Raw genomic sequence first — 7,856 nt, forward strand, 5'->3', positions numbered from 1 at the left:
CGTAAAAACGTTCCCCGAACATAAAACACGCAGATGTTTTGTATAATGAACTGTACAGAGCTCTGAAACTAGTTTATGCAGCATTTAATAAAATTTAGCAATTAGTTAAATCCAAGCGTATTACATTGTGAATGTGAAAAGCACAGAAATCATAAATTCTTGGGTTTGTTTATATCTTCATTTACTGTTCCTCTGCTCTGCACACGCTTCTCCAACACGTGTTGTTGTACACAGTTCATTGTTTCCGGGATCTACGTCAGAACGCTGCCTCGTTATTGGCCAGTTCTGCATCAGGATCACACACATATTTATATTCTGACGTAGAACAACTTAAACAGCGTAGGAAGAAATTGATAAATAAAGTTGTTATTTTTGTTTTGTTTAGTTTTTGAGCACAAAAAAAAATTGTACACAGAGATCGGTAAGTCTGTTAGTAAAATCTGTTGACTTTAGCAATCTTTGTTGCATAATAAACAAATGGAGACAGTTCTCTCCAATAAATGGGGAGAAGCACTTTTCATGTTTTTTTTTATTTTTTATGTTTGACCGACAAAACGACAAATAAAAATACATTTATAATGTGTAACAGACTTTGTTGGATTATGTTATGATGCATTCATTCTGGACTTACTGGCGGTTGTTGTATAATGTGTGTGTGCAATGTATTTTTCCCCTCGGGGCATGCCGTAGATAGGCATGTGTCATGTGCACTTTTGGTACTGGACTGCAGTGTAGCAGGGTTTTTGGAGTTGGCGATCTCATGTGTTGCATATAATAAAGTGGAGAAGAGTTCAAACGGCTATCGTTTATTGTTTTCTTATTTCTGAGTTTTAGGCAAACCCTGTACGAATGCTTGGTCACAAATGCTTTTTCCTCAGTGTCCGTCTGTCTGCTGGCAGAAACCATTGTTTTGTTATTTCTCTGTTGTTTTGTGTGTCTGCCTAGGAAAGTCATCTGATTGGTTCCAGCAGGCTGATTGATGCTATGTCCTGATTGGTGCACAATACTTTAAAGAGGCACGTCATAACTTGAAGCGTTTATTCCGTTCGCTCTGCTTCAGCTTAAGGTTTTTTTTTTTTTTTTATACACATTTTGTATTGTTTTCAACTAATAAAAAAACTCAAGATATAAGTGTAAGCATGTTGTGTAGTCTGTATTTGCTTTTCATTAGCTTGTTCAGAAATGGTGACAAAAGTGCAATGACCAAAAATAACGTCTTTCTCATTAAACTTAATTTTAATAAACAAATATTTGAATACAATATCTTTTGAAAAATATCCATCCCTAGAAATAAGCAGAGCTGAAGTGAAATGTAGAAAATAACATATTATTCTTGGAAAGTGCCTTGTTTTGTAAGCTTGTGTAGTGGTGAAGTGATTGCGAAGAGTCTTCAGCTGCTTGATTATGGTTGTGATGATCTCAGTAGATGGAGTTTAGCAGGTCGTTTCACCACAGAGGAACAGAGGGAGTAAAGGGTCTGGAAATCAGCTTTAACCCTTGTGCATTGTTCAAATTCACTACCCTTTCGTTATCTCCGTGGCTGAAAACAGCCACTACTTTAAACTGCTGTAAAAATGTATCAGATAAATATTTTTTTTCAATTTTTTTTGCATAAATCTATTAATCAACCTCAGTCCTGCTCAAAAATACTAAATGTTAAAAAAAAAATCAGGATTTTAACTCTTTAATTGCCAAATTCGTAAATGATGTCACTGATGTCACAAAATGACTCATTTTCAATATAAAATGTGATTGTGGACTGGATTTTTTTTTACCTTTTATCACAGTCTTGGACATGTCAAAGATTAGAAACAACATTGGTTTTGATGCATTGTTAGTTTTTGTGCAGATTTTAACTTTTTCTCCCTCATTTACTGTTCGTGGCTGTTTTTGCCCCATTGACTTCCATTATAACCACATTTTTTGATTGCAAAGCCATGACACCATATAATCATGCATTTTTGATTGTTGGTGGTTTTCCCTGTTGGGAAGAGGTAAAATTTGTAATTTTTACTGTTGATAACCAGGTGGCACCATTAACCCTTTAGATAGGCCTGTGCAAAAAAAAAAAAAAAGCTTAGTTTCTGGCTTTTACATGGAGTTATATAGCCTGACTTCGCCAGACTTCGTACTTCCGCTCTATTTCATTTCGCTCCTGTACTCAGTCTGAGATAGCGACCTATCTCTCAGTTTTCCTCCGGCCTGAAAACAGCCGGGCCAATCAACGAACAGAGGGCGGGCTGAGATCCGTGACGTAGACGCTGATTGTACCGTGGATGCGTAGATTTACTTCACATAATCTGCAAAAGTCGTTCACAGCCATATTCACTCCGGTATTTCGCTCGATGGTTTTGTTTCCGCATCATACATGTGTTTACAGTGGAAGTTAGATGCGGCTGAGCATGCGCATAACACACGCCATAACCAAACGTTATGTGATTGGCTTACGGGTAACCAATGATTTTAAGCTTCAGACTAGCGCCCCCAGGCAGTAAAGAAAACACTTTTCAATTATGCCCTTCCAGACTCTCTCTACGAAGCAGACTAACGGATTCTGGCAAGATACCAAACAGTACTGTTAATGGGTTAGGGTCTATTGTTAAAGAAAAAATAACAGAGAAGCACCCAAAGATTTTCCCCCAGATCAGAGATCGGGGAATATTCTGCTTAGTTTAGCTCTAGACCAATGAACTGTGGACGCACTGAAGGGGACTGTTTTGCATTGATTATGGTAAATATTTTAGAAATAGCCCCTTTCAAAGATGTATGAAGGTCTAATATGTTATCGAGTATATTTTTAGTTGGCAGAGAGGGAAAGTTTGAAAACTGCTTTCAAATAAAGTTCCGTATCTGAAAGTATCTAAATAGATGTGAATTGGGTAGGTCAAATCCTTCTTGGAGTTGCGTAAAGGATGCAAAATTGTTATCTATGTATTAGGGCTGGGACAACGCGTCGAAGTCATCGATGACGTCGACGCAAAAAATACGTCGACGCAAAATATGCGCGTCGATTCGTCGACCTGTTTTCATTTTTCTAAAAAACGTGTGCAAATTACTTCACAGTGTGTACCTTATGTTCGCTGATACGCGATGGCCATCATTCTATCCAACGGTATATAACCAATCCAGGGGTTTTCCTGCATTGAATTTTTTTTTGGGCGGCCGCCAAAGCCTTATTTGATCGGTGAGTGATGTAGAATAGAATGACTGACTGCTTGACAGGGCGCATATAAGTACGAGAGAGAGCCCCGGCCGCGCGCGCGCGCACTCACCGTCTTCAAACAACACGAGCGCTGTCTTGCTCTCTCTCTCTCTCCCTCGTGCATATTAATCAAAATCATTAGACACGATAGAAAAAGGGCGGAAGACCAAAGTTTCACGTGGAGCATTCGGAGATTTTTTTCTCTTGAATTACCGCGGAGTGTGAATTGTGGTAAAAAAAATAAACTGCCGGGATAATCACACAACGCTTGCCGTAGGCTACACGTCCACTATTGACACGTCCGATTCGCGAACTAATGACTCATTTGAACCGATTCACTTTAATGAATGGTTAAAACCTATGGTTAAAACAACTGATCTGTCCAACACTGAACTCACGAGACGTCTGAATCGGTGTATAACAAATCGGTAACACTTTACAATAATGTTCCATTTATTAAATTCTAGTTAAGTACTTTTTTTATTTTTTATTAGTATTTATTTTATTTCTTTTAAGAAAAAGGTGAGTGGCAGAGTGTATTACTATACGTTGTTGTTATTTTTATGTGAATGAAGAATTCAAAGATGCACTTTTTTCAGTAAGCTAGGACTATGTGTTTTCAACATAAATGTTCAATTCTGTTGGTTCAGGAAGGACGCCATGACAGGCTGCTGGCTCCCACTGTAAATTGTTTTTGTTTTTTTTTTGTTGGAAAAGCACTCTCTGTATTAGCTTAAAGCCCCCAAGTTTACATTGGTTACTGTATTCTTTCAATTGCTCTAAACAAGTATTTTGGGTGACCTTTTTATTTTTTTATTGAATGCTAGACATCAAGTTGTTGTTATTTTCATCTGAAAGAACTTTTTTTTCAGTAAGCTCGGCCCTATGTGTTCAGTAAGCTTGTTTCAGTAAGCTATGTGTTTTCAAGGCTTTAAGGTTTTATTGAATGCTACCTCTGACTAAGAATGTATTACTATGCACTTGTATAGTCTTTTATTTTGGAATTTTAAGAGCAATAAACATACATTGCAATGTTAAGGAATTCATGTTTTTTTCATTCAGATATGTAAATTAACATGTATAAATTGCTATTAGTCAATTAATGGGGATTGGGGAGATAATCGATAATCGAATCGAATCGAAATCGAATCGGACTGGAAAAATGAATCGTTAGATTAATCGATGCATCGAAAAAAGAATCGCTAGATTAATCGTTTAAAAAATAATAGTTTATCCCAGCCCTACTATGTATAGTTGATCAATTGTAGATAGGCCTTTTTCCCTCCAGATATTAAAAGCCCCATCCATCAGAGAGGGTGGAAATAATATATTGCAAAAAATAGGCGCTGTAATACAAGGGTCCTTAAGGTCTAATGCCAAACGTAATTGAGACCAAATCCTTAATGAATGTTTGACAACAGGTTTTTTTTTTTACTAAAGTAGTATGTTTATAGGGAATTGGTACACATAATAAGGATGTTAAAGTTGCTGGAGTACAAGAGTCAGATTCCAATAGTACCCACTGAGACTTCTTTAATTGCAAATCCTGCTGCACCCAACATAACAGATTCCTAATGTTTGCTGCCCAATAATAGGTTTGAAAATTTGGCAAAGCCAGGCCGCCCAAACACTTTGGTTTCATAAGATGACTTTGATTAATTATTTTTGACTTATCATATATAAAAGAAGAAATATTCCGTTGCAAAACTGTGAAAAAGGATTTTGGAATAAATATAGGAAGGCATTGAAAAAGATCTAAAAATGTAGGAAGTACATTCATTTTGATGATATTCACCCTTCCTATCAAAGAAAGAGGGAGACATTTCCAGGACAAGAAGAGAGACTTGACATGATTATAAAGAGGACTAATGTTGGCTTTGAACAGGTCAGAGTATTTACGAGTCACCTGAATCCCCAGGTATTTAAAACGATTTCTGACAACCTTAAATTGAAAATCTGAATATGAAATCTGAAGGGAATATAAATTCAGAAAGATAGATATTTTGAAGAATGTCAGTAACCAAACAGTTAACTGGAGCCATTGACTTCCATAGTACATTTTTTTTTCCTACTATGGAAGTCAATGGCTCCAGTTAACTGTTTGGTTGCTGACATTCTTCAAAATATCTTCCTTTCTGTGCAGCAGAAGAAAGAAATTCATACAGGTTTGAAACAACTTGAGGGTGAGTAAATGATGACAGAATTTTCATTTTAAAGTGAAGTATCCCTTTAAACAATCTGGGTAGGATTAATGTTTTAATGTTAAGTTTAAATATTTATTTGTTCATTATGAAGCTGTCACAGGCTAGATTGGCAGGTCGTCAGTCTAGTTCAGGGGTCGGCAACCCAAAATGTTGAAAGAGCCATATTGGACCAGACGCAAAAAATTAAAAGCCTTATATAAGCCTTATAATGAAGGCAACACTGTAAGTGTCTATATTAGCTTTATTAGCCCCCTAGTATCAAAATGATAAATAGGCTACAATGAGCATTCATGACTAAATGTTCGTTGACAGAAATGTTGAAATTAAATATTTACTATACACATTTTTACAACGTTGAACAACTTTAACCCTTTCACAGGTAAGTTTAAAATATTCTGGCTGACCCCCCAGCGTGAGTTTTTCAAGGCGACCGTTATTTAGAATGTGTCACTTTATGGTTTCCATGGTGACGCGTCATTGCGAGTCACGTGACACACCGCAGCAACAACAGAGCTGAATGAATGATGATCTGCTTTTATGTCATTTTTCCTTTTTTATTCAAAATATTCACAAATTTGTTAGATATGGCATGAAATATCTGATATTCCGATTGTCAAATATATGCAAGTGGAAGTGTTTTGTTGTTTAAACACTTTTTTAACGATCGCGTTAGTTGAGCTGTATGCGCGATGGGCGCCGCCATCTTAGTTTGTGCCGCAGACGCAGTTCAGAGAATCGGATCTGTTAGATTTACAACACGTGAATGCATCCACTTCTCCCGAAATACATTCAAGTAAGTGGCTGGTGAACTGGGACTCTGGTTTTTCATTTTGAAAAAACTTTTCGTTTTTTTTTTTAAGTACATCTGATTCTACGGTAAGCCACTGTGAAACCTTTTGTTAGAATTTTTTTAGGGTCAAACCTTATTTTCACCTGACTATTCTGTGCTTTCAATCATACGTGAGTAATGCAGGTCCTGCCAATTCCCAGCTGAGCGTTATATCAATCTATACCGAGAGGGAATTAAGGGCACTGAGAGAGGACGAGTAGAAGACCTAATGGCAATCACTTATGCCAAACAGCGGGAATACATCAACGCAAAGCCTTCCCCGAGCATTCTGGATGTGGGTAAAGAGTGGCCATTTCTCTTTTCACATAAGTTTTTATTGTCACACTTCACCACTCTCACCAATGTTGAACTATACTCAAGACTGAATGAAGATTTGGACAAAAATGGTAAAATACTCCTGAATTTCTTCAGTAGTCAGATTACAAGGTGGAGGAAGGAAGTAAGAGCTGTTCTGAAGGAAGCCCTAAAGAAGGACAGAGAAGGAACTGATGGCCTAGCATTGAAGCTTGTGATGTTGGCACACTTCAAAGAGCAAGAGGAGTCACCTTTTCTCATTGCTGATGTAAGTTCCTTAATTACTTAAATCTTTTAGTTTTTAATTGTCACATTTATTGCAGCAGAATAATTTTCCCTGATTAGAGTGAAACATTTTACACATTTTACACCCCCCAAATTGTATTGCAGGTTGACAAGCCTCCAATGGCATCTTGTACTTGGGTTCAAGTAAATGCAGGTTTGCGTCTGGCAATCCTGTCTTTAGTAAAAACTAAAGGTGCCTCAAATATCCTATCGGATACTCAATTAACTTAAAAATATTATTTAAGTGCCTCAAAGCTCTTTCTCCTATAGTAGGGTTACTGGAGGAGCATTGATAATCTTTGCAGTTCTTGCTGGAACTTATGGGATCCTTTAAGCACTTTGTATTCAGTTCAGAGATTCTGGAGTCACCTTTTCATTACAATGAGACCTTGATAAGACTTTGCCAACTTTTGCCAAGTTTTTCTCTCTGACACAGAGGTTCTGGGTTCTAATCCACACTTGTATAAGTGTTTTTTTTTCATTTTTTTTTTCATCAAAAGGAATTATGTTTATCAGTGGTTGCATATCAGGCAGGGCAGGCTTAAACAGTCTCTCCTCTCCTCTTCCTCTCCTGTTCCTCTGCTCTCCTCTCCTCTTCCTCTCCTGTTCCTCTGCTCTCCTCTCCTCTTCCTCTCCTGCTCCTCTCCTCTTTCTCTCCTCTCCTCTGCTCTTCCTTCTTGACCACTATTTCAAGGACAATTAGGAAGAAAACAAATAAAAAGCTTTTATGTAGCTCAAATATTACATATTTTTTCCACAAATATGTCTTTTTTTATTTTTTAATATTATTATTATTTCATAATTTAATGAGGGCCCAGTTCTGCCCCACAAAACATTTCAGAGGCAACACTGAATTACAGTAAGTTACCTGTGAAGGGGGTGGATTGGAATCCACTGCTGCTTCAATGTATATGTAATGAGTGATTGTAATCAAGGTATTCATCAATATTTTTCCTTCTAAATATCGAATGAGTTGAATGACTTCTCTGGAGATTTTACTTTGTTATAGAAGTTACCAGTG

The 7,856-nt window shown here is 37.1% G+C and overlaps 1 protein-coding gene across 1 annotated transcript in view; it reads left to right on the forward strand.

The window, feature by feature from the left end:
• Nucleotides 1-7,856, forward strand: part of LOC309509052 (uncharacterized protein) — a gene marked incomplete at its 3' end in the record, with an annotated part of 274,663 nt that overhangs the window by 45,462 nt on the left and 221,345 nt on the right. The window lies entirely within an intron of this gene.

The sequence above is a fragment of the Leuciscus leuciscus genome (genome assembly GCF_965113295.1).
Source record: "Leuciscus leuciscus genome assembly, chromosome: 1".
In the NCBI taxonomy this organism is placed as follows: domain Eukaryota; kingdom Metazoa; phylum Chordata; class Actinopteri; order Cypriniformes; family Leuciscidae; genus Leuciscus; species Leuciscus leuciscus.